We start from the raw sequence: 27,422 nt of genomic DNA on the forward strand, positions 1-27,422 counted from the left end.
CTGGCTGATCCTGCCAGTTCCTACCCTCCCCCTGTACGCTGACTCCCCCTCTCTGCCCGACAGCTCCATGTTCGGGCTACCCCCTCCCATCCTGCTGCTCAAATTACTGTTTCGTTGTTAATACAATCCTCTTTGTTTTTTTAATGTAACAGCCCCCTGTTACTGTGCTTTATGAAAATAATACTGTATACACCTTGTTTACAGAGCCCTGATCTGCACTCTCTCCTTTTCTCCTCCTCCCTTCCTGACTTGCGTCAGCGGGGGATTCCTCGGCTCCGCCCACTGCATCTGTTGGGCCAAGAGAGAAGTGAAGCGGCCGGTCAATGAGTGCAGATCAGCGCTCTTTAAACAAGGTATATACAGCATTACTTTCATAAAGCACAGTCACAGGGGGACATTGTTTTTTTATTGTAGAGGATTATGAAAAAAATACATTGGTGGGTTAACGACCACTCATATTCTCCTTCTCCATCTAATTATTATTTTCCTGCTGATTTTTAATTCTTTTTGCTCAATTCTATTGTATAAACTATTAATAATTAAAACTTTTTTGTTTGCTTTGTTCGTTACATTTATTTACACATTTACATAACATATATTTACACATTTCAGATTGAAAAACGCGGCAAAATAAAAAAAAAAATTATTTAATAAAAAAAAATAAAAAATGTATTTAATTTGTAAATAGCTTTTCAATGCTTTGAACCATAGCTGAAGTGTAAATAAACAGTTGCAGTAGGTATACAAAAAAAAAAAAAAAAAAAAGTATTGTACAAAAAATGTAAAACAATGTAAAAAATTGGCATCGGTGCATTCCCAGTTTAGGGGGTAACTTTGGGTAATGGATGGACATACATTTTAAGTTAGCTAATAAAAGGAGAATCACATAACTCCAAGCCACGTTATTGTTTTCTAACACAGTACAACACTACTGCCATCATGCATGTACAAAATTGGGTTTTTAAAACATTATCAGACAACAACAATACTAGTTGACATTAAAAAAACATAGCCAAATCGTCAACTTGGTTTCCATGACAACCAACACTGCTAAATGGGGGGTGGCAAGGGCATCATATTCGACCTGCCGATTAATATGCACCAGCTTGTTAGCATGGCGGAGCCTCCACCTTTCCCTGCCACTTATCACCTGTGTGTACATTGTCTGCAAATAATCATTTTCAAATTATGCAAAAAACACCAAGCGGCTAATCTGTTTGCTGTTTTACTTGCAAACTGTACAAAGCGTTAATGAGTGGCTGGATGGTGCAACGTTAAATTAACACTCGAATAGAAATTCCATCTCTGGGGATTAAACGCTTTGAACCTAGCGGCTGCGTCGAGATTTTGTTAGAGGCGGTTAGAGTTTTAATTAAATTAACCTGACATGCTTCTGGACAAAAGGCCTCTTGTATTACCTTCATAGTTTCTAATTATAGTCTAATGCTCACCAGAGACTTACTGGGATGTATTAAATTCCTTTCCTATTAAACGGGAGACAAAGAAGAGTGAAAGCTCTGATGTGACAGCGCGATGTGCAGATTGCGTCCCAGAAGATTTTCTTTTTTTTTGTTTTGGTTTTCAGTTACTCCAGTCAAGCACAGACACCTCCAGCAGTTAAAGAGTCACTGCATGCCTGTTGAAGGGAATGTATCTGCATTGTATTAAATTTTGCTCGTCATTTATAAAATACAATAGTGGTCCACAATCTTATGTGCAAATATGTTGAATAGTTTTTTCACTGAACTACAAACATTTCTGGAAGAAAAACACTTTTTTTCTTCATTGCTTTTCTGCTTCTCCCTATACAGATGCTGAATTTGTGGGCGTTACTTTTGTTTAGCAGTGGTAGAGCCCAGTTGTCACTCCCCCCGGTAGTGAGCATGTCTGTCGGCCATGGTTAGATTGTGCACTAACATAATTAAAACAGGTGCCGTTCCCATTAGGAGTGTGCAATGGCCAAAAATCTGTAACCCGTAACAGCCAAACAACTATATTTGGGGAATTCCCCACTCCACAGCTGCCTGTATACACGCCCTTTGTATACATGCAGCAGCAAGGTGGGGAATGCCCAGGCTGCATATGAGTGGCCCAGTGAAGGTGATAGTTTCCTGGTGGGATCGCACACAGGGGCTCAGATTCTAGTGCAAACACACCCAAGCTCATCACTAGTGTCTGGAAAGGTTTAGCTTCCATGCCTCTCCCCTTATAATACTACTGACGGTGCTTGTCTTGGGCAAGCGCACAGAGCGGGGCACAAGTATTATCAATCAAGACTCATTAGTTATTCATCTCCTTTCTAGCTGCATTGCTCTTATCTTCAAGGAATCTAATGGTTTAATTTCATTAGAGACATGACAGAGTCTTTTAAAGCATAGTACTGCATTTAAGCACATATCAGACGCGGAGCTAACACTGCAGTGTTTACCTTTCATTGCCTAAGGCAGACTATACATGATTGATTTTTTTATTTCAATCAGCAGGTTAAATGAAAATGACAACTCAATTCCCCCATACACACACACACACACACACACTCAATGTGGATGGGGGAAATTGCTCCCACTGAGCTATTGTATGCTCGCATTTGGGGGATTTCCCTGCCGCCAGAATATACTGATCATCACAGACCAAATTACAGATCCTGCACGCCCTATTTCTCACCACTTATCACCGGAGGCTTTCAGTGAGATACTGAGGGGGGTACCCTTTAAAATGAGCATTCACAGCAGCATTCTGGGAACTGGTGAGAGAGCTATTCCCCAATTATTGACATGGCTAGCAGAGACTGAGGCACTGAGAGCAGGACACTAAGTGCACCCAACCCATACCGCATCTATACCAGCCCTATGCTGCACTTCTATTAAACCTATACTGCAACCATACCAACCCTATTCTGCATATACAGCTATACTGAACTGTCATTACATCTGACCCACATCTACACTGCACCTATATTACACCAATACTGCCTCTTTACTGGAACTATTCTGCATGCTGGTTTACTAAAACTATCAAGTGCTCCACCGCTTCTTAAAGGGCCCCAGAAATAGTCGGCAGAACAACAACATAAAGTGCTTCTTTAATTTTTACGGACAGTGGACAGTCAGTCTAGGCCTATCATAGTCGCCATTGATGCACTTTGGCAGTATAGTCTCCTGTATTTAATAAATCAAGCTTTGGGAAGCCGAGCTGGAAGGACACTGCGAGTGAGAGCTCTCCTCCAGCCCAGCGCTACATCGGCCTTCATCGGGGATATTTAACTCGCACTGATGGGGAGATCATGGGCTACTAGGTCCTCATCCACCCGGGGGTCGTCTCAACCGCCCCCGGGCTCCTCTGCCTCCCTAAAATCCTTTTTCCAGCCTCCCGGAGGATCGCCGGACGACACGGCCACGCTGCGGCGGGACCTAGCTTCGCCACCGCTGCAGCGACAGCGCGACTCCCGCCCGGAGCTTTTGCCTCTGCACCCCGCGGCCTCCCCCTCCACATACTCCCCCCGTGAGTCCCGGTGCGACCGGGCTGGGCTGGAGGAGGATAGGCCGCGGCCCAGCGTAGGCCGCGGCCCAGCGTAGGCCGCACTGGCAAGATGGCGCCGGCGGGCACAGAGACCCAGCACACGCACCCTATGCCACCACCCCGCAAGAGCCACTATACACCGGAGCAACACCAGGGGTGAGTGACAGCTCTTCCTCCTCCACCCCACCCTCCGCCCCGCAGGGGCCACAGAACGCTGTTCAGCAGCTCCCCCCGTCCCTCACTCAATGTTCTGAAGCCTTCCTCCGCCTACTGCAGACGGCCTCAGACCTGGCCATGGCAGGGTCTCTTTCCCCCTTTACACCGGGAACCGCGGAGGACCCTCCCTGTTGTGCAGAAGACGCAGTGCCCCCCCTGACTGAGGGAGGGGCCCTACACACATGGCAGCCACCTGCTCCCCCCAAGGCCCAGAGGAAGCCTCGATCCAGGGACGCTAGTTTACCCAGAGCCCAAGCGGCCAGCCATCCTACCTACGCCCAGGTGGTCCGCCCCCACTCCCTGCACCCACTGGATGTCCATGCGGACCCCTCAACCGGCTCCCCCCATGCCACCTCATGGTCAGACCACCTGAACCCCCCACCGCCTGGGCCCCCCTCTCTTGTAGCGAGGTCACAGCAGGGAGGCTCTCCTCAACACTCACTGCCGCCCCATTTCCCCATGGGGCATCACGAGGGTGGATATCCCCCCTGGCACTCCTATCTGACAGCCATCCCCACCAAGGATGACTTTAAACAACTTGTAGCGGACGTGAAAGCCACCTGTCGCGCCGAAATCCAGTCCCTGCACGCCGGCCTTAAACACCTAGCTGAACGAGTCGAGATGGCCGAGAAGGAGATCCAGGAGACCAAGCTGGCTGTACACCGCACTCAGGTAGAGAACTCAGACCACTGACTCCTCCTACGAGACATGCAGCGCCATGTGGAAGATCTCGACAACAGAGGCCGGAGGAACAACATCCGCGTTCGCGGCCTCCCTGAGACCGAGGGACCCGAGGACCTGCAGACCTCTTTGCAAGCACTGTTTAACGAAATGCTGGGAGAAGACCCAGCCAAGCCCATTGAGATGGACAGAGCCCATCGAGTCTTCCGACCCAAAGGTCCTGCAAACCGAGAGATGTTATCTGTAGGATCCATTCTTTCCCCCTCAAGGAAGACATCATGAGCAAGTCCCGCTCTATTCGCAATCTCATGTTTGACAACGCCCCGATCCAGGTTTATCCGGATGTCTCCTGGATAACCCTCCAAAAACGAAGGCTGCTGCTGCCCCTTCTTCGAGCCTTGCAGGACAAGAACATACTCTATCGATGGGGATTCCCCTTTTGCCTTACGGCTAGACACCAGGGGAAGTCGGCATCCCTTCGATACCAAGAAGACCTGGCCTCCTTCTGCGACATTCTGGGCCTATCTGTCCCCAAACTCCCTGAATGGGATCTGATTGCTTCTCCACCACCCCCGCCGGTGATCTGGCAGAAAGTTCCCTCAGATAAATGGCACAGAGGACCGCAGATCACCTAAACACAAATTACATGGATTCCCCCCATCAGCGGACCTTCCTGCCGTTTGTTTGAGTTTTCACTCATTTTGTTTTGCTTGGGGTTTGTTCCCCCCCCCCCCCCCCCTTGATGGCCTGAGCACCACAAGATTTCCTTCTCTTTTTTTTCTTTTCTCTTTTGTTTTTGTTTTCCTCAAATTGTTTTTTTCACCCAGGGCTGGTTCAGGTAGAGTCTGAGGACAGATCGACTCCCGAGTTACAAACTATTGGTGTCTACCTGGCCTGGCTTTCTCCCCCCTACCTGTCTTTTTTTTTTTTTGGGGGGGGGTTTGGAGACGCCCAGATCGGGAGACCTACAGGAACCGCTCAGGCTCAGTGTCCCTATAGGACACCTGGACCTGACACATGTTGCAGCTAATATTGGTTTTGTACCTTGTTTATGTTTCTACTCTCTTTTTCTTTTCTAGATTCCTTCTCTACCCCGCCCCCTGTGCGGGCCTCTGCCAGTGGTGAAGCTAAGTTTGACTAACCCCGACCATCCCCTTGATTATTATCACTTAATGTACATGGCCTAATCTCCAACAAAAAACGTCATCTTGCGCTCCAAGAATTTAGGCAATCCAGGGCGGATATAGTGATGGTCCAAGAAACACATTTTAACCGAGGGGACTCCTTTAAATTTGCCTCAAGACATTTCCCCCTAGCGTACCAAGCCTTTAGCTCGCGCAAAAGGGCGGGGGTGGCCATACTCATTAGGAAGGGCTCCCCCTTTACGTGCACATCGACGTACCTAGATCTAAAGGGCCATTATGTCATCTTCCGCGGTATCTGGCAGACGCAGGCTGTGACCTTATGCGCCCTCTATGCCCCGAATGTCCCCCAGCACCAATTTTTGTCTGGCATGCTCTCTCGCCTCTTTAGGTCGCCTTCCAAGCTTCTGGTGATGGGGGGGGGACTTTAATCTCATCCCATCTGTTACACATGATCGCCTGGTGGTGAACCCACAGGCATCTCAAACCAGGGTCCCGAGGGACTCTAAGCGGTCAGCTCACCAGAAGACGGGCTCTCTTTGATGCATGGCGCAATTTACACCCACGGGACCGCCAATACACCTTTTACTCGGCCCCACACCGCACACACTCACGTATCGATCACTTTTTTGTGAACAACCACACACTGAGGGCCGTCTGAGCAGCACACATATATTGCCCATCTCTTGGTCCGACCACGCCCCGATAACTCTGACGCTAGACATTGGAGCCCCCCTTCGCAAGCCATGTAACTGGCGATTGAACAATTATCTCCTGCAACACCCCCCGGCCAAAACGGAGCTGGAATCCTCGCTCCAACTGTACTTTGCCGAAAAAGACACCCCAGACGTTACCCGCCCCACCCTCTGGGCTGCCCATAAGGCGGTCATCTGGGGTCGCTGCCTTGCTCTCTCCTCAGCTCTGAAGAGAGATACACAGGCCGCCAGGCAGATGGCTGAGGGGCGGCTGAAGACCCCTGAGGCTAAGCTTCAGGGGTCTCCCTCTCTGTCACTGGTTAAGCAAATTGTGCAGGCGAGATTAACTCTACGCGATCTCACGCTCGGTTCGGTTGAAAAAGCGCTCATCCGCTTACGACAGCTCTACTATGATAAGGGCAACAAAGCGCAGACCCTACTGGCCAGGAAGCTGACCGACTGCACACAAGCCTCCATGCCCTCCCAAATTAAAAACGGTAGGAGAGACCCGCAGGATATCGCAGATACATTTGCAGACTTCTATACTGACCTGTATAACAAGCGGGACATACCCCATAATCCACCAACCCCTAACCTGGCTGACCACATCACCAAATACTTAGCTAACATGACACTGCCCTGAGTGAGGGACGCGGACCTCCAGGATCAGAATGCCCTTATCACTGGTGAAGAACTCGTAGCAACTGTAAAGGCGCTCCCGGCCCACAAATCTCCGGGTCCAGATGGCCTCCCGTACGAGTACTACAAGACATTCCTACCCATTTTGAGCCCATACATGACCAAACTGTTCAACTCCTATCTCACACAGACCCCTGTCCCAACTGAGATGCTGGCTTCCTTTATATCCCTAATCCCAAAACCGGATAAAGACCCAACCTCCTGCGCCAGTTATAGGCCTATTACCCTATTGAACTCAGACCTAAAGATTTTCACAAAAATCCTCAACGCGATCCTTCCCGCCCTGGTCCATAAGGACCAGGTAGGCTTTGTACCTCTCAGACAAGTGGGTGACAACACCAGGAAAATTATTGACCTCATTGACGTAGCGAACAAGACTGGTCGTCCCTCCTTGGTCCTGAGTCTGGACGTGGAAAAGGCGTTCGATCGCCTGAGCTGGCCCTTTATGACGGCAACTCTACGCCACATGGGCTTTCGGGGTCCCTTCCTACACGCCATACAACACCTTTACACCACCACCACCTCGTATGCAACATCCCCGACTTTCTCTACCACTAATGGCACCCGCCAGGGCTGTCCGCTTTCTCCTCTGCTGTTTGCACTCTGTGTCGAGCCCCTGGCGGAGGCCATTAGAAGCAACTCAGATATTAGGGGTATTCCGGTTCGGGGCAGGGAATTTAAAATATCACTTTTCGCAGACGACGTCATCCTCACCCTGACCCAGCCCAGGGCCTCACTGCCCAACTTACATGCAGAACTTAGCCGATACGGGGCGATCTCGGGTTACAAAATCAATGCATCCAAGTCAGTAGCCCTCCCACTCAATATACCGCCAGCTGAAGGGGCCCATCTGCGTTCGGCGTTCCCCTACCTTTGGGAGAATTCCTCTCTTAAATACTTAGGGGGTTCAACTTACCCCCTCCTTCCACACCCTATACCAGGCCAACTTCCCCCCCCCCCTTTACAGGGAGATCAGGGGACTTATCCATAAATGGAAGGCACACCATATATCTTTCACGGGGCGGATCGCATCCATTAAAATGGTAATTCTCCCCAAACTCCTCTATCTATTTCAGTCACTGCCTGTCCCGATCCCCTACGCGCACCTTCGTATGCTCCAGAAACACTTGCTGAAATTTGTGTGGAACTTCAAAAAACATCGGGTCCCCGGCTCGGCCCTAACTGCCTTGCATTGGGACGGCGGTTTGGCATTCCCTGACTTGGTTAGGTACTATCAGGCGGCACAGCTTCGGGCAATAGTCTCATGGTTCCCACAACGATCGTATAACAAGTTCCGTCAGATTTGGCAGAAGCTGTCCCGTCAATGCAAGCTACACTCGGAGTCATCCCTGATGACCTCGTTCCTTTGCATCCCCATGCTCCCGGACAGCCTGACCCACCAGATGTCATGGCCCTGGGCATCCCGAGGTCCATTTCACCTGGGACACCTGGTAGACCCCAGATCGAGAAGAATGCTTTCTTTCTCGGAGCTCCAGGCCAAACATGACCTCCCCCGACAGACGTTCTACAGTTACCTCCAAATCAGACACTTTGCGCAATCCATAGCCCCCAGACTCCAATTCTCCCTGCCTTCCCCATTTGAACTGATTATATTGGATGGACGGAACCGCAGGGGGTTAATTTCGGACCTCTACCGCATTCTCAGCTCACACCACTCCCAGATGAGGGGCAAGCACAAGTACATGTTGAGATGGGAGAGGGAACTAGGCGAGGAACTCTCACTTGAGGATTGGCAGGGGGTGTGGCGACAGGCGGCTAAATCTTCTCTATGCACCCTTTATAAGGAAAATGCCTATAAAATACTCTTCCATTGGTACCGGACCCCAGAGGTACTTCACAAAATATATCCTTCTACCTCTGATCGTTGCTGGCGCTGCCTAAAAGACAGGGGTACCCTGTTCCATATATACTGGACTTGCCGTTTGATATCCCCTTTCTGGACATTGACCCAACAGCTCCTTGTCCGTTTGCTGGAAGTGCCCGTCCCGCTTGAACCCAAGTTCTTCCTATTCGGCCTGTCCCGACTTAAAATAGCTAAACCGTCCCGGAAGCTTTTAAGACACATTCTCACGGCAGCCCGTTGCCTGATAGCCCTTAATTGGAAAAGCCAAACGGCCCCAACTATGGAAGCCCTTTACTCTAGGATAACTCATGGAAAAAATGACTGCCAGAATACGGGACAGGCTGGAGGAATTTGATTTGGTTTGGGGGAGATGGCGGCTGCTGGAGGACTAAGGGCGCACCGAGTTAGGTATGACGACATGGATCTCTGTCTTTCTCTTTCTTATATCTTTTCTGTCTTTCTTCTGCTAACTGTGTTTATTTACACAGCGGATTCTTGCTGCTATGTTTTAAGTGTGTTGCATAGGCCTTATGGCAGAACTTACCAGGCCTCACGGGTTTGGGAGCGGGCAGTTGACTTTATGTGTCTCCTGACCCCCCACACTCGGCCGACCAAATTATTAAAATTTGCTGTACGTGCCCGAGACCCGTTACCACATATAGCGTGTTTATCCCTGACCTTGCAATGTTTTGTAATTACACTGCTGCTACTGTGCTTCTGTACTGCTTATTTTCCTATGCAACTACCGAAAATAAAGAAAACGTTATTTGAAAATAAATCAAGCTTTAATACTGCCCACTGCTGCACTTTAGGTGACTTAGCTACTCTTTATGTAAGCGGGTTGAAATTACACTAGTTAGTTGCTGCTCCAGACAGCCTTTCTTTGGTTTGGGTGGGTTATCTTTAGGTCCGACCCACTGGTCCTGTGATATCAATGAGGAACAGTGGTCAGAAACAGAGAGCTCCTGAGAAGAGAGGCCCAGTGCCCAGATGAGAACCACGTAAAGGAGAAGATCAGACAGCCACACCCGGCAAGAGCATAGGAATATCGCCTGCTACTGCTATGATGTAGAAAGTCATCAAGACCTGGGGTTCATCCATAAAGATTCCAGCACTGGGAAATGCCACCAATGGATTCCATTCATCGTACATGGACCTTTGCAGGTATGCTGGGGCAGCACATAGCCTAAGTTAGGAGTCGGGATGGAGGAAAAATCTTGTTCTTGCATGTTAGACTTTGAGATGTTAATTTTGCACTTTTCTAAGTAAAGCTCTGAAACTTTATTTTGTTCCCACTTGGTCTTAAAGAGGGATTCCACCAAAAAAAAAAAAATATTAAAAGCCAGCAGCTATAAATACTACAGCTGCTGACTTTTAATAAATGGACACTCACCTGTCCCAGGTTCCAGCAATGCCGGCAGCCGAGGCCGATCGATCGCTCGGCCCTCGGCTGCTGCCACCACCATTCTAGGTGAGGGAATCAGGAAGTGAAGCGAATCGGCTTCACTTCCCGGTTCCCTACTGCGCATGCGCGAGTTGCGCCGCGCAATAGGAAATCTCCGCGCTGTCACTGGGACCCGTGTGTGTCCCAGCAGACAGCGCGGCAGGGCAGGAAATGGTGTAGACTCCCACAGGAGTCTATGCCCGGAAGTGGGTGTAAATACCTGTCTTTGACAGGTATCTCCACCCCCCTCCCCCCTGAAAGGTGTCAATTGTGACACCGGAGGGGGGGAGAGATCCGATCAGTGGAGGTTCCACTTTAGGGTGGAATCCCGCTTTAAGTTACTCAAAGGGTGTAATGCAAAACCAACACACATGGTCAGTAGTTCGGGTCACTAAACACACTGGGGTATGAAGATGTTAGTAACAAAGTTAGTGCAGTGTGCAGATACCACTTGTTACCCATAGTAATGGAAGTCTGTACCTGTTTCTTGGACATTTGGTATTAATAATCGGCTACCAGATATCACTTTTAGTGATTTTCTGTGGTATTGCATGCCTTGTACGCACAACCTAGTGTGTCAGAGGGGCTTAAGTTCTTATGGAGTCAAATAACAAAGGGCCCATCTTAACCAGCGGTTCCTAAAGGGTAGCACTACAATAGAAAGAAATGTTTCTATGCACCCTTCCATTGAGGGCGTGTATCTTTGCAGATCAATGCAGGTCAATGGACATGGAAAATGGAGATTGATAGTACAATGTTTAGCCAACTGTATATACATTTATGTGACTTCAAATGTAATTTGTTTTTGCTTTCACATCTAATGCCCCGAACACACGAGCAGATTTTCAGTCGGAAAAAACGTGGATGGTTTTTCCGACTGAATTACACTCAAGCTTGGCTTGCATACACACGGTTATGCAAAAGTTCTCGGGACTTTGGACCATCAAGAACGAGGTGACGTACAACACTATGATGAGCCAAGAAAATGAAGTTCAATGCTTCCGAGCATGCTTCGAATTGTTTCTGAGCATGCGTAAGAATTTTGCACGTCGGAATTTTCGATAGGAACTTTTTCCGTCTGAAAAATAGGGAACCTGCTCTCAATCTTTTGCTGGTGGAAATTCCGCCAGCAAAAGTCTGATGGAGCATACACATGGTCGAAATTTCTGACCAAAATCTCTAATCCGACTTTTGCTGGTGGAATTTCCGATCGTGTGTACGGGGCTTTACAATTTATTGTTTATTTTCTGTCTGTCTGTCTGCATATGTCAGTAGATATTTTTTTATTTCTCATGAGCAACCTTTAGCAACAGCTAAAATGATGTTCTGTGATATCACCCAATATGTGACCAACAAATCTAAAACTTCTTGCCACCATCAATTCCAAAAAAACATAAAACATCAAGGAGGTAATGACCTCCTCAGAGTGTGACATATGTTCTCTGCAGTCTTTCCAGTGCTTACACATGACATCATGATATAAAACCCATGTACCAATTACTGATGTTCCAGAGAGTATCTACTGTCAGGGGCTGCTGAAATCAGGGGGCCTTAGATGTAATGACTACTTTCCTTAACCGATTGCCGATCGGCCGCTGTCATTATACTGCTGCAGGTTGGCACAGCTGCGCGAATCTCCGCAGGTGTACGTCGGCCGCTTTAAGAGCTCTAGGGGGACGTGATGCCGGAGCCGATCTGTGTGGCCGGAGGCCGCCATGTCTGCCGGGGACCTTCAAAAGCTCTTCACAGAGCCAGAACGGGGATCTGTCAATGTAAACAAACAGATCCCCGTTCTGTCAGGGAAGTAGAGAGAGATATGTTGTTCCTAGTGATCAGGAACAGCGCTCCCTCTACTCCCTGTCAGTCCACTGCCCCCCCAGTTAGAGACATCTCCCTAGGGAACACTTAACCCCTTGATCGCCCTAAGTGTTAACCCCTTTCCTGCCGGTGACATTTATACAGTAATCAGTGGCTATTTTTAGCTCTGATTGCTGTATAAATGTCAATGGTCCCAAAAAAAAGTGTCAAAAGTGTCTGATCTGTCCGCCACAATCTTGCTAAAAATCGCTAATCACCGACATTACTAGTAAAAAAAAATCATAATAAATAGGCCATAAATCTATCTCCTATTTGGAGGTGCTATAACTTTTGCGCAAACCAATCAATATACGCTCAGTACGATTTTTTTACCAAAAATTTGTAGAGTACATATTGGCCTAAACTGACAAAGACTTTTTTTTTTGTATATTATAAAGAACATTTTTTTTACTTTTTGCTTTCAAAATTGATGCTCTATTTTTTGGTTATAGTGCAACAAATAAAAACCGCAGAGGTGATCAAATACCACTAAAAGAAAGCTCTATATGTGGGAAAAAAAGGAAATTAATTTTGTTTGTGTACAACGTCGCAGTTAAAACGACTCAGTGCCGTATTGCAAAAAATGACCTTGTCATTAAAGGTTAAAGTAGGACCCCAGACAAATATAACAAAACAAAACAAAACATTCACTTGCATTCCAGAGATTTCCCCTGTAGTACTTTTTGGGCTGCTAGATGTCCTCAGTCTGATGGTCATCATCATTCAACCCCCTTACTCTGAGCCCAGGTCATCCTGGATCTGCCCCCAGTCTGTAATTGGGCAATGGAGGGAGAAGCAGCACAATGATAAGCTCATCTCTCTGTCACTCTACTCTCTTCTATCACAAAGCTTTTTGGCTGATTAGCTCCTTGTACTGTTTATTCCTGTCACACTCAGTTCTGCTGGGTGTGAGGCAGTGACTGCAAGAGGCTGGTACCAGGTCACATTGAGGTACTTGCACTGCGTGCATTAAAAAAAAAAAATCCACTAAATGATATACTGTTGGTTACAGAATTGCATTAATTTGCATCTTTTATATCTGCCTAGGGTTTTGCTTTTACTTACTACATGTGCAGACATTACTGTCCCCAGGTGTAATCCCTTTTCTTCCACACTGTATTAGCTACTGTGTGAGGATGCGATTCCCTGCACTGCCACAGGAGACAGGTCCACATTAAAGGGGTTCTAAAGTTTTGTTTATTGTCTAAATAGGTTCCTTTAAGCTAGTGCAATGTTGGTTCACTTACTTTTTCCTTTGATTTTCCTTCTAAATGTTTTTTTTTCTTTGTCTGAATTTCTCACTTCTTGTTTCTCCTCAGTAAACTTCACACCATCATCCGAGCGGTGTTTAGTCAGCCAGAACAGCTTACTGAGGAGGAACAGGAAGTGAGAAATTCAAAGAAAACAAAGAAAAAAAAACATTTAGAAGGGAAATCGAAGGAAAAGGTAAGTGAACCAACAATGCACTAGCTTAAAGGAACCTATTTAGAAAATAAAAACCTTTACAATCCCTTTAAATGCTGCCCAGCTTAAAACTTTTTTTAAAGCAGATTGGAATGACAACACATTAATCCAACAATAATTGCTATATGTTAATATTAATTAGGCAATTTGCAGTATCATTAGCCTCCCTGTGTAATATACAATCCCTCCTACAATGTTATCATAATTTGGATCGGCTACCATCACGTATGCATGCAGTGCGTTTGCCGGGGTAATGGATATCCTGACAAGGGAAGTCAATTACTGCAATGATATTTTTTTAGTATAATGTGTTTGGTGATTTGGAATGGTTGGTAAACGATGGCCCCATGTGCCTAGAGGCTAGACTACTCTGATATTAAACAGGTCAGGACAATCCTCCCCCCACAGCTGTCCATCTCATTCACTCCTGAATTTCCTGATCCCATTGCTATTCAGGCCTTATTAGGAGATGGGAAGAAACTTGGAGGTTTACTAAGTCTCAGGTGGCTCGGGGCAATATATCCCTCACAGAAGTCAATTGTTACTCGTGTCTACGCTTTGTGCAGAGGAATAGATACCATTGTCAGTAATGTAACTAAAAAGGTAGCCAAATTGTGATGCCTTATATTTGCTACATGTTCCTAACTTTAACCTCCTCCCTACTGCTGTATTGTAAAAATAATGGAGGACTTGGACATCTATTTCTGGAGTTTGATATATGTATACATACATTATATAAAAATGTCACTGCAGAAAAAGTCTGGGGCAGCCAGTACACCCATCAAAGTGTTTGTAAACTCTCCCCCACAACTTTGTCCCATGTAAATCAGCATAAAAAACCCTAATGAGCACTGGTTGTAGATATCTCCTTACTTGCTTAGTATTGTTGTAATCCTTTTTGTTCTTTAGAATGACGTCACTGAGCACGCCCAGATCTCCCCCGATTTACGGCACATTCTCTATTTGCTTGTCTATCTGTTATCAGGACTTCCTACGGCACAACACTGATATCCCATGAGGCTGCAGAATCATTCAGAGCTTCCTCCTACACACCATTTGACCATGTGACATCACATGCAGTGTAAACATGGCCATTACTGCAGTCTTATCAGCTGAAGCTGATAAGACTGACAAAGGCAAACATTAGACAATTGGCACAAGTAAATACTATGAAATAAAACAAGTCAGCTATGAGCAGGGAAGCAGGGTTGCCATAGAAACGTTGGATTGAGAAGGAGGCTTGGTTAACGGTACAGGTAGTGCTCAATGTAAGGGCAGAAATACACTCCACTGTGGACTCAGAAAACAATACTTAAGATGGCACTTCCTAACCCCTGGAAACAAGTTTTTTAAACAGTAAGTAATATGCGATTTGGGCTGGATTACAGTGGCTATAGTTTGATAATTACTTATTATAATGGACTAAATGAAAAGAAGCATCAGAATAGGAGAGTTTACTTCCTCTTTAATGGCTTTGTACAGAACCAATTTGAACAGCTCTGTACCTTGTGATAGACCAATCACTGCAATAACATATGTGAGCCCATTCTTCCTTTAACTGAGGAAGAAGGAACTAGTGAATGAAATACAATTCACGAGTTCCAAATCATTAGCAGCAGCAGATTCAAAGTAAAGGGGGCTTGACTGTGGAGTTATTTTAACATTTTCACCTCCCCCTTCTTTCCTGCACTAATGATCCCCATTCTTTGCTGTATTAGACCTGTATATTTACCCTTCACCTCTCTTATCCTGAACATCTACACAGGAAACTATAGGCAAAAACTTTTTTTTCATTTTGGATAGCTTAAGGGAGGATTATGAGCCCTGTCAGATTTATTTTCGTCATCTGTGTCCTGTTGGGGAGATTTATCTTATCTTCACGTCATATTCCATAGCAAAACAGGAAGTGAGAGGAAATCCCTGAAATTTTATGGAATTACATGGGGACCACCAGGTCACCAGTCTCCATTGGAAGAATAACCCTCTATTACTTTTCTGGGTCAACCCACAATTTGGGATATTTTTTACTTTCACTTTCAATCATAATGGTAAACGGGACAAATAGCGAATCTCCTTAGGGGGGACACAGACAGCAATAAAAACTGACAAGCGTTCTAATCCCTCTCCACTGTAGCCAAAATAAAAAAAGTTTTGCCTTTAGTTATACTTTAACCTCCTCATTTTCATCCCCCCACTGTATGTGACCCGTATAGCCTCATATTTATATTTTATATGTTTGTAACCTGAACTGTAGCTGATGACGCCTGTGGAACTTCCTGCCTTATTTCTGCTGTATTATCCTTCTGCAGTGTGGACAGGGTTAAACTGAATATTCATGATCACAAAAGTGCAGCAGCCATCTTTAAGGGGATCATTTTGCAATGCTTGACTATGGAGTGTCTACAGTGCAGGGGGCAGCCATCTTGGCGGGGTCTGAATCACTTGTATAGTATGGCGATTGGCTGATGCAACAGAGCAAGGAAAGTGTGTGGGGAGGTTGCTGAGAGGAAATGATGGGGATAGTTAAAAAAAAAAAAAAAAAGGCTAACAGAGTGCTGGAAAAAGCCTGAGCTGCTTACTGAACAAAAGTCTGCCATAGCTGACCACAATCGGATGGGACCTGAGAGACAAAGACACTGCGCAGGGCCTTACCTCAGAAACTAAGAAGCCTCTCCCTGGTATGGTGTGAGATTAGACTGTACAAAGGATCACTCCCACTGCTTTTAATAAAAGGAAAAGAGGTACTGTCTCAACAGGATTTAAAGAGGGAAATCACAGCAACCACTGCACATGTCTGGAGACTCATAGATGGGCACCCCTAGTTCTGGTAAGAGCCTAAGGCCCCTTTCACACATGCAGACTGTTCATTTCATAAGTTCAGTCAAGTCAAAACAGATGAAGTGCTCATCAGTTTTTCATCCGTGCTCATCAGTTTTCCCAATGCAAAAACTAATGAAAAGCTGACCGTTTGACAGTTTACATCCGTTTTTCATCCGATCCGTTTATTTGAGGGATGAAAAATAGGGCTTTCATGTGTTCAAAAAAATGGATGTTGACGGAAACGAATGCAAATGGATGATCATTTGTTGTCATCCATTTTTCCATAGGAATGCATCGATGTCCGTTTTTCATCCGTCAACAGATGGATGAAAAACTGACAAATGGTCCATAAGAGGCCTAACATTGTACAAGTTCAGCTTTTGTCTCCTGGGAAATGTTGTGCTTTCTTCAAGGGCCCCAAAATTGCCAGCCAACATTTTTTTTCCCATCAATCACTGGCTAGGGGATAAAACGGGACAGTTATAACAAGGTGGGACTGTTGTTTTATACCGTTAGGTAAATCCAGTTTAGTACTGTTATTACTGCTAGTCAGAATACTTTTGGTGTTTAACCATATCTCTCAGAATAATGTTATAGTCTTATTTATAGACTTGCTAATCCCCTCTGCTTTTAGGCTATGCTTGGCCGAAATATCTCAAGCCGTGTCGGTAAGTGCTGGGTGAGGGAGGTGCGTCATTTTCAGGTGTGCAGAGAAATCATAAAACAATTCAGCCGTTTTTCTGGGGGGTTTTATAGCAAAAAAATTGTGTAAAAAAATTTTTATTTAACATTTTTGGTCTTTTTCCCCCTTTAGGCCCCTTTCACACAAATGAACCGTCTATCCATTTGTCTCCCATCAATGTATTCCTATTGACAAATGGATGACCATCCGTTACCATCCGTTAACCTACGCTTCCGATTTTATTGCTTTTTTTTTAAACGTACAAGGCTACGTCGAGATGCTGGGACTGTGACATCATAATCGGCAGGAACATCATTCGGCGATGTCCCTATATAAGTCGCCGCACGCCACGTGTCCTGTGATAGTGACCGGAGACAGCGACGAGGCAACATCTCCAGAAGAGAAGAACAGAAGACGGCAACAGCGGCAGCGGCGACAGAAGACCGGGCCACCGCTTGTAAAAGAGCTAGAAGAAGGCGCGGTGGCCCGGCAAGAAGAATCGAAGAGGGGGACAATACCCCCGAAGTCGGAAGAAGAGGGCGGCGGCGAAGAAGAAAGCCGGGCTCCTCCGCTAGTAAAAGAGCTAGCAGAAGATAGCGGAGGAGTCCGGCGAGAAGACCCCCGAATACGGAAAAAGACCCCCGGAGCTGTGCAATAAACTATTTTAACCCTTGTGTATTGTGTTTTTTTTTTTTTTTTTTCACAGGTGAATGGGTAGGGGTACATTGTACCCCATACTCATTCACATAGGGTGGGGGGCCGGGATCCGGGGGCCCCCTTATTAAAGGGGGCTCACGGATTCCGATAAGCCCCCCACCCGCAGACCCTGACAACCAACGGCCAGGGTTGTCGGGAAGAGGTCCTTGTCCTCATCAACATGGTGCTTTGGGGTGGGGGGGTCACGCGGCCCCCCTTCCCCAAGGCACCCCCCATGTTGAGGGCACGCGGCCTGGTACAGCTTAGTAGGGGGGGCGATCGCTCTTCCCCACCCCCTTTCCTGGCCAGCCGGGTATCGTGCTCGGATAAGGGTCTGAAATGGGCCTGGGGGGGACCCCCACGCCGTTTTTTCAGCGTAGGGATTTCCCTTTAAGTCCATACCAGGTGACGGGGCCAGTGACGCTTCCGTTGCTGGTCCCGGCTACCTGGAGGCACGCAAAAGTACTGAGTGTGGGCAGGTAGCTCGTTCGGAAAGTCCGGCGGACAGTCCGCCAGACTAAGTCCGCCGGATAGTCTGATATGTGTGTACGCGGCATTAGTAGCACAGAGGTCTTTTCACTATTTTACAGAATAGTCAGCTATTCATTCATAGCTGAGGCATAGTAAACTGTGTTTAATATGCTTTAGTTTATGAATGAACAGGACGCTTTGCACAGAGCTATTCCCGCTCATTCATTCTGTGCAGCTGAGTTTGCAGAGAAAGGGACTAATAAATCTGTCCTCAGTCCCTTTCTCTGTCTCAAAAGTGAGACATATTTCACCAAAGCCCCCCAACGGGCTATAATAAATAAAATAAAATGGTAAAAAAAAAAAAAAAAAATTGATAAAAAATAAAACAACAACAATAAAAAACTGCCACCCACCAGTGGCTGAACTACCAGGGTCACAAAGGTTGCACTTTTCAGCAGGATGGTGGGACGCTATGGGACCATAATAAATTGGCCCTATGATGGAAGTGAAGAGCCCTGGGATCAGTGGGAAGGACTCTATGTTTTTTTTTGCACTGGGGCCCAGAAGGTTAGGCTCTGCACCCCTAGTCCACAGCTCACCTGTTCCTACTATCCACAGCGTGTTTACACCACCTACAGTCCTCATTCACAGCTTACCAGCACCCTTTATCCACAGCTCACCTGAAGCCATTGTCCACAACTCACCTGCCCAAATTCCTTGTCCACAGTTCACCTGCAATCATTAAAGAGGAAGTAAACCCTCTCTAATTAAATTTAAAAAAACAAAAAACCCTGCAGGACAAAAGGCATAATGAGCTAGTATGCATAGCCCCCGAAGCGACCCTCCCTCCCTCCACGTCCTCCCTCGCCGCCATGATACCCAGAGTGACTTCCGGGTATCGCTGCTCCAGTGCTGTGACTGGCTGGAGAAGCGATGACGTCACTCCGGCGCATGTGCGCGAGAGCTGTCAGTGACATGCTCAGTGCACCTGCGCCATTGTCTACGGCGCACATGCGCGTTATACAAGCTGTACACTCACTACTTTACATTGTAGCAAAGTGTCATTTCTTCAGTGTTGTCCCATTAAAAGATATAATAAAATATTTACAAAAATGTGAGGGGTGTACTCACTTTTGTGAGATACTGTACCTGCACCCCTTGTCCACAGCTCACGTGCAAACCCTGTGTCACTTGTATAGAACTCACCTGCGTCCTCTCAAAAGCTCTTTCATTGCATTCTCTCTAGCACCAGACTACACAAACGACCGTGTGTTTTTGCATATAAATTAGTTGTGGCTCAAAAAATTCGTAGGACCTCCCAAATATTGAACTTGACAAAGAGGGACAGTTTTTACCAGAGCAGAATGCGGTACATGTAGCGCACCACTACAAAAACCACTACAGCAAAAAGGGGGACATGAACATATGGATGTGCTTTAAAGTGGTTGTAAACCCTTACAACCAACTTTGACCTACAGGTAAGCCTAGATTAAGGCTTACCTGTAGGTCCAAGAAATATCTCCTAACCCATTCGGTTTAGGAGATATTTACCCCGAAGACAGCCACCGCTGTCTACGGCGCATGCGCCGTAGACAGCGGCGTGCTGGCACACTGGGCAGGCCGCAGATCGTGGCGATATACCTGCAGCATCTTTGATAAGAATACCACTTGACACTAGAATATGTATCATAAGGGACAGAAACAAATCGAAGAAGATTTTGTTCAATAATAAAATTATTTATGCATTTGTGTAGCTAGCCACAACTTTAGTCTGTACAGTATATTTATAGTGTGACAAAGCAGCAGCTCTTGTAGAGAATACAGCAATAAACATCAATTGCACAGCAAACACATTCAGTATAAAATATTTAGAAAGCATCATTTGGCACGGACCTTTCTGCTGAGTACTGTGGCAACTATTAAACCTACACACACATAATGCTACAGTCCTTTAACCACAAAATATGCTTTAATGACTGTGCCACAAGCAACAAACCAACAGACACATACAAATCTCAGCACACCAATTAAAAAAAAAAATTAAACGATTCCATTACATATCTTTTTCTGCACAAAACTTACCCTAAAGTTTTTCTAAAAGTAAGGTTGAAAAACAAAACCTCCAAAAAACTATTGTTTTACCTACCTGTTCTGTGCAATGGTTTTGGACAGAGCAGCCTGATACTCTTCTTCTTGCATCCCCTGCCTGGCTCCTCCCCCCTGCTGAGTGCCCCCAATAGCAAAACTCTTGCTATGGTGAAACTCAAGCTGGCTCATTCCAGAGTTGCGTTCTGTGTGTCCATTCAAATATGGAGCGTGGCTCCGCCCTGCCTCCCACTCTCTCCTCATTGGCTGTGATTGACAGCAGCAGGGGGAAACGCCTCCTGCTGCTGTGTGAGCCAGTGAGGGGAGAGAGACCCCAGAGAGTCGCTGCTCTCATACACATTGCTGGATCAAAATGGGGCTCAGGTAAGTATAAGGAGGGGGGGGGGGTCTGCACTCAGAAGGTTTTATACTGTAATGCATGGAGACTTTAGAATGCCTTGAGCCTTTGAAACCACTTTAAAGAAGAATTTCAGGACTATATAATGTATTTAAGAGTGCAACGGTTGGAAGTACATCATGCCCAGCATACAGAGTGCAGTGGTCAGGAGTATGAAATGTAGAGCATAATGGGGGGAGATTTACTGAAACTGGTGCAGACAGAATCTGGTTGCAACTGTGCATGGTAACCAATTGGCTTCTAGGTTTTATTGTCAAAGACTAATTGAACACGCTGAAGTTGAAAGATGATTGCTATGCACCTTTATCCACAGCTCACCTGAAGCCATTGTCCACAACTCACCTGCCCCCCCCCCCCCCCCCATCCCCTCCAAATTCCTTGTCCATAGCTCACCTGCAATCATTAAGGAATGCACAGCTATGCACAGCTGTACGAGATTCTGCATGCACCAATTTTAGTAAATCTCCCTTATAGTGTCTATTATGCAGGGCTTTGGATTGTGTAACACACAGTATGCATGGGTCCAGTGTGCATAATACAGAAAGTGAAGGTCTCAGGAGTGCATATTGCACAGAATGCAAGGGTCAGAACTGGGAAATGCACAGAAAACAAGGATCAAGAGTTGGTATGGCAGAGAGTGTAGGGGTTAGGAGTGCATTATGCACAGAAAGCAGGGATTATAAGTGTGTAATGCATAGAATGCAGGGGTCAAGACTGTATAATATACAGGAGGTGCTGGAAGAGGGGTCCATGTTGAGGGGGTTTAGGGCTGTGAGGCTAAATTTGTACTAAGTAGGGATTTGTGGCTGTAGGGTGAGATCTGTACTGGGGAGGTATATGCTTGAAGAGAAGTGACTTTGTACTGGGAGCAGTGGCGGCCCATCCATATGGTGTACAGGGGCGCCGTCCCCCTAATCCATGCATCCGTCTCCTAATCTACATGCAGGGCACCAGACGCATGGATTCCAACAATGTTTTGTTTTTTTGTTCGAAGCACATGATTAGAGCCAGAGGCTTTTGCTATTGTCTTCCTGATTCTCCTCCCGGGCAATCAGCAAGCAGCTAAGAGGAGAAGCGACCATATTGGCTGCCTAGGAGGAAGCCGCCAAGGAGGAGGAGATGCAGGAAGGATCTGAAGCTGCCCGCGACCTAGATGGGGTAAGTACGGCTGGTGGGCGGACAGACAAGCGAGCGACAGGGGGGAGGAGGGATCGACGAGGGGGGTGGGGGGGATGGGGGTTGTTGGTATTTTTGGGACAGTGGTTAGGTATGGACATGATGTGAACAAGCCCTTAGTGTAAAAGAAGAATACAGGAAGTAAAATGGGGTTTTAGTTTCCCTCCTAAGCCTCATGTACACTGGATGTTTTTAACACTGCTGTTTAGGGCACTGTTTTTTTTCTCTGCTTCTAAACATGCCTCCATTTGTGTCTGTTTGTCCATGCACAACCCCCCCTGCCAGCACATACAGTAATTGCAGCTTTTTGGCAGAATAAACACTTGACGCACTAAACGTGTGTTAACGCAAGGCTCATTAAGTGCTTGAGCGTGTATTCATTTTAATGCCCAGAATAATAAATTATTCTGGCCAATGAAATGAATTAACGCCCAAGTGCTTGACACACCTAAATGCACCCAGACACGTTAACAAGTGTGTTTTGTGCCTAAACGCTGCTGCCAGGAGGAAAGGCATCTAGGGAAGATGTGTGTGCATGAGGCCTTAGTTTCAGCTTTAGAGAGATGCTCAAAATAATATAGAGGGTTCAATCGTTTAGAAAGGAGGAATAATAAATAATTAGTGGTGTTGAATTTGAAAGTATCAAATAAAAAAAGAAATAAAGAAGACCTTTGGACGTTGGTCTTCGAGAATATGGCTGCTGCATGGGTAAGGCTCCGTAGCAAAGGAGGAGGTGGCCATCTTGGTGTTTGGCTTTCTTCTTCCTCTCAGCCCCAAAACGTGCACCTCCTTCCTTCAAGAAAACAAAGAAAGCACACAATGCCCCCTGAGGCTAGAGGACAGTTTGGCCTCTACAGGCTGCACTAGGGAGGAAGTGATATCACCAAAGAGAGGAAGTGGGCAGAGAGCACAGGGGTTCATTTACTAACAGCAAATAGGCAGTTGCCTTCTGGAAGAGCAGGTACTACAGAGCAGAAGCTCCACTACTTCCATAATCCAATCATGTGCACGCAAAAATGCTCTTTTTTTTATCTTCTTTTCACATGATTGGATAATCTTTGCAAAGTGAAGCTTTACCTCATTTACACAGCTCTGGAGCAACTGCATTTTGCAAAGTACAGTCTATTTTCCTTTTGTAAATCAACCCCACAGTGTCTGGGGTGCTGAGAGGCAGGAACATTCAGTGTCAAGGTGATGTAGTGTCTTGGGTGTTGTGGTGCAGTGTAGAGTTGCCACCTCATCCCTTCAAACCCAAACACCTTTGAATTACACAAGTTCTGAGGCTAATTAAATGCAGATGAGGCACCAACTGAGTTTAATTACCACCTAATCAGTTGCAGAAACTGTGTAATTAATATGCAGTCGGGTTTAAGGGGATGAGGTGGCAACCCTAGTGCAGTGCAAGGGGTGTTGGGAGGCAAGGAGTTTCAGAGAGTGGAGTCGAGTCGAGTCGAGTCGAGGTCTGGGACAGGACGAATTCAGGGTACTGGGTGCCAGGTGTACTAGGCCTGAATACAAAAGCTCTCTACTTGTTAGTCTCCAGGAAAGTGTAGGCTCCTAGACCATGCCACCTGTTGATATAAGGTAAATGCAAAGGGAATTTAGTTAGAATATGGACAGGGGTCACTAAGATTAAGTTATTGGAATGTATCGATAGGGTTCAGGCCTTCTTAAGACCTATGCTTTGCAATAATGTGCATCTCACCACAACAGTAACATAGAAGGTGCCAGCAGACTAACACTGCAGCACACCACAGCATATGTGCCTTGCGTTGTGGTGTGCTGCCTTTAAAAAAGGTGCATGTCTTTTTACATTTTTGAACTGTAACCCTTAAAGCAGTATTAAACCCAAAATAAAACATTTCTTTTATTGCAGCTTACCACACTGTTTGCTTACATTGATCAGCTTTTATTCATGTAAAACTTTCCTAAAAAGGGGGGGAGGGGGTACTTTTTTTGCAATTGGTTATAAAGTATTAGCTGGAGTTTGGCTTCAATTTGTTCATCTGGCTGCTGTGAAACTTATTGTGGGGACACTTGTGCACTTAATAATTACATATGAGCAATGTTCAATTGGTTATTGTATGAAAATCTGCTAGTGCATTTAACAATACCATCTCCCCCCAGACTGACAATGCTGCTGGCTGCTGTACACCCTGTGCTCATTCATCTAGAGTGGGGGCAGTGAAAACAGAGGGAAAAAAAAAAATTTATGCAGCCACCACATCTAAGGATTGGCAAGCTGCAATATACAGTATTACATTTTAGGCATTGGCTTTAAAGTGGTTGTAAACCCTTACAAACCACTTTGACCTACAGGTAAGCCTAGATTAAGGCTTACCTGTAGGTCCAAGAAATATCTCCTAAACCTATACGGTTTAGGAGATATTTGCCCGAAGACAGGCACCGCTGTCTACGGCGCGCAGGCGCACTGAGCGCGGCATTTCCAACAACGGAGCTGCCGCGCGTGTCGGCTCCCGTGCGCATGCGCGGGAGTGACGTCATCGCGACTCCACCGAATGACAGCGGCGGAGCTGCGAGACCCCACCGAAAAGATGGATGCGCCGGACTACAGGGGACAGCGGTGACATCGCTGGCTCCTGTGTCAGGTAAGTGACACATAATGGGCTACTATGTGATGCATAGTAGTCCATTATGCTTTGCCTTTGCAGGGAATGAAAGAGGAAGTAAACTCATCAGGGTTTACTTCCTCTTTAATATCACTTTATTGCAACACAAATTAACTTGTCTGCAGTTGCACACTTCAATGGTATGGCATAAAAAAAAAAGAGGGCCTCAGTATTTCATTCTGCAGTTCTGGCCACACCTTCACACAACCCCCCCCCCCCCCCCCCCACTAACCATTGCGGACGTATCCTATCCTCCCTGCTGTTCTTTCACCTATCCCACTTGAAGGAGGAGAAAGAGTTAAAGGGGTTGTAAAGGTAAATGTTTTTTCACCTTAATGCATTCTATGCATTAAGGTGAAAAAACATCTCACACTGCCGGCGCCCCCAGTCCCCCCGTTTTACTTACCTGACCCCTCGAAAATCCCGCGCTCACCCCCGCCGTCCTCTTCGCCGCTCAGCCTGGCCGCTGATTGACTGGAGTGGATGGATTGAAAGCAGCGCAGCCATTGGCTCGCGCTGCTGTCAATCACATCCAATGACGCAGCGCGCCGGGGCCTTGTGATACAGCGAGCGGCTATAGCCGCCGGCTGTATCACGGGAGCGCGCCCGCAGTGCTTCTCACCAATGTGAGGGAGCTCGCATTAACGTGAGAAGCACCTGCGGGAGGCAGCAGAGACAGCCGCCGAGGGACCCCAGAAGAGCAGGTTCGGGGCCACTCTGTGCAAAACGAGCTGCACAGTGGAGGTAAGTATGACATGTTTGTTATTTTAAAAAAATAAAATGTTTTACTTTACAACCCCTTTAATATGACTAAAACTTTAAAATAGCTGACAGAGGAATATCATTATTTCAGGGTCTTGTTTTTCAGGATGATCACAGTATAGATAAGGTCTGGTAAAAACTGGTTTTGAAATGATGTCTTCAGACAAAGTCAGAACATCAGCATTACATAGTTAAATTATGTTTTTAGATAATATCCCCGGTCAGCTAAAATACTAGTTTAGACTATGTCTGAGAGGCTATATGTTTGTATAGGAATTATGCATTACGTGATGAACTCTGTCCTCTCTCCCTCCTTCCTTTCTCTTTAAGTTGTGCAATATTCTTTGTCCATAATTTGTATAAATATGTGATTCTTACCATTAAAACCAAACATTTATTCAATGACTCTCTTGTCTGCATTGAATGCTTCCAGAGCTCCAAAAGAATTCTACTGATTGTCCAGGTCTAAGCAGAATTAATCCTTTCACCACTTGTTTCTGCTGCCACTGCACCAATGCGCACTTCTGTGCTCTCTGCCACTGTACCAATGCACACTTCTGTGCTCTCTGCCACTGTACCAATGCGCACTTCTGTGCCCACTGCACCCCTCTGTGCTCTCTGCCACTGTACCAATGTGCACTTCGGTGTGCTCTGCCATTATACCAATGCACACTTCTGTGCTCTCTGCCACTGTACCAATGCACACTTTTGTGCCCACTGCCACTCTACCCCTCTGTGCTTGCTGCCACTGTACCAATGCGCACTTCAGTGCCCACTGTACCCCTCGGTTCTTGCCACTGTACCAATGCACACTTCTGTGCTCGCTGCTACTGTACCCTTCTGTGCTCTCTGCCACTGTGCCATAGTGCACTTCTGTGCTCTCTGCCACTATACCAATGCGCACTTCTGTGCTCTCTGCCACTATACCAATGCGCACTTCTGTGCTCTCTGCCACTGTACCACTGAACACTTCTGTGCTCGCTGCCACTGTACCAATGCGCACTTCTGTGCTCGCTGCCACTGTACCCTTCTATGCTCTCTGCTAATGTACCCATGCACACTTCTGTGCTCTCTGCCACTGTACTCATGCACACATCTGTGCTCTCTGCCACTATAGTGACACTTTGTGTTCCGTATTCAGCCCATTCAGCAAATAAGCACACTTTTTAGTGGACCCTTTTGTTCCAGAAAGCCCTTATGTATCTGCATAAATTGTATGTCTGCCTCTGGCATCAAGCATCTCTCTTTTTGATGCCGGTGTATACTCAACCTAGGGCATACAACTAGTCGTGTTCTACTTATGTTGTCCCAGGTGGTTTAATACAAAATGTCCCATTCCTGTTTAGTTAACACATTTGACATATCACAACACAGCTCAATGCGAAACTGCTTCTGTTAACTGTCCTCAGGGATTGTTTACTATATCTACACACATTCATACTACGCTGCAGTTACCTTGAAACTTGTCCACGCTTACTTCCTGGTTGGTTCTCCGGCAGTTGTGTCCCCACGTCCTGAGCCTATATCCAGGATCCACAATGTGGCTGCTCTCGGTCACTGTCCCTTTCAGTCTCAGAGATTACACCCAGGTGGCTCTGCTACACACAGGATATCTAAGAAACTATTTAAGCCTCTTTTGTTCAGACAGTATGTGGCTATCATTTAGGCGGGGCTGGAGCACACAACAGGAGTTAAAAAAAACCAAGGTGAAAATGAAAGCCTCCCACTCAACCTGCATTCCTTTCACCCAGAGTTGTGCTCCAGGAAAATGTACATTTCCTCTCTCCTCACACAGACGCTTCTGAGACTCACGTATTGACATTGTTTAAAGGCACAGTCAACTTTTGTTGTGAAATGTGAATAAATGCATACACATTGATGAATTAAATCATTTGCATTTAATAATTTGATGCATTGGAGCTGCAGAGGGGGTGCAATGTTTACATATCAGCCCCTGGTCCTTTATTAGACATGGGCGCAGTGAAAAAATGTATTTCGTTTTGTGCGGGGAAAAAACGTAAATTCGTAATTCGTGTACGAAATTAAATTTGGATTCGTACGAAATACAAATTTTCGTTAGATTCGTAAACTTTTCATTAAA

General features: G+C 46.2%; 1 protein-coding gene across 1 annotated transcript in view; it reads right to left on the bottom strand.

Annotated features, from left to right (window-relative positions):
- ARHGAP8 (Rho GTPase activating protein 8) overlaps positions 1-27,095 on the bottom strand; it is a 142,131-nt gene extending 115,036 nt beyond the window's left edge. The window contains exon 1 of the mRNA XM_077469371.1: positions 26,777-27,095. The gene's annotated coding sequence lies outside the window, so the exon portion shown is untranslated. The remainder of the gene's footprint in view (positions 1-26,776) is intronic.
- Between the last annotated feature and the right edge of the window lie 327 nt (positions 27,096-27,422).

Source organism: Lithobates pipiens, unplaced genomic scaffold (genome assembly GCF_037356315.1).
Source record: "Lithobates pipiens isolate NorthernLeopardFrog02 unplaced genomic scaffold, aLitPip1_a1.2 Scaffold_8, whole genome shotgun sequence".
In the NCBI taxonomy this organism is placed as follows: domain Eukaryota; kingdom Metazoa; phylum Chordata; class Amphibia; order Anura; family Ranidae; genus Lithobates; species Lithobates pipiens.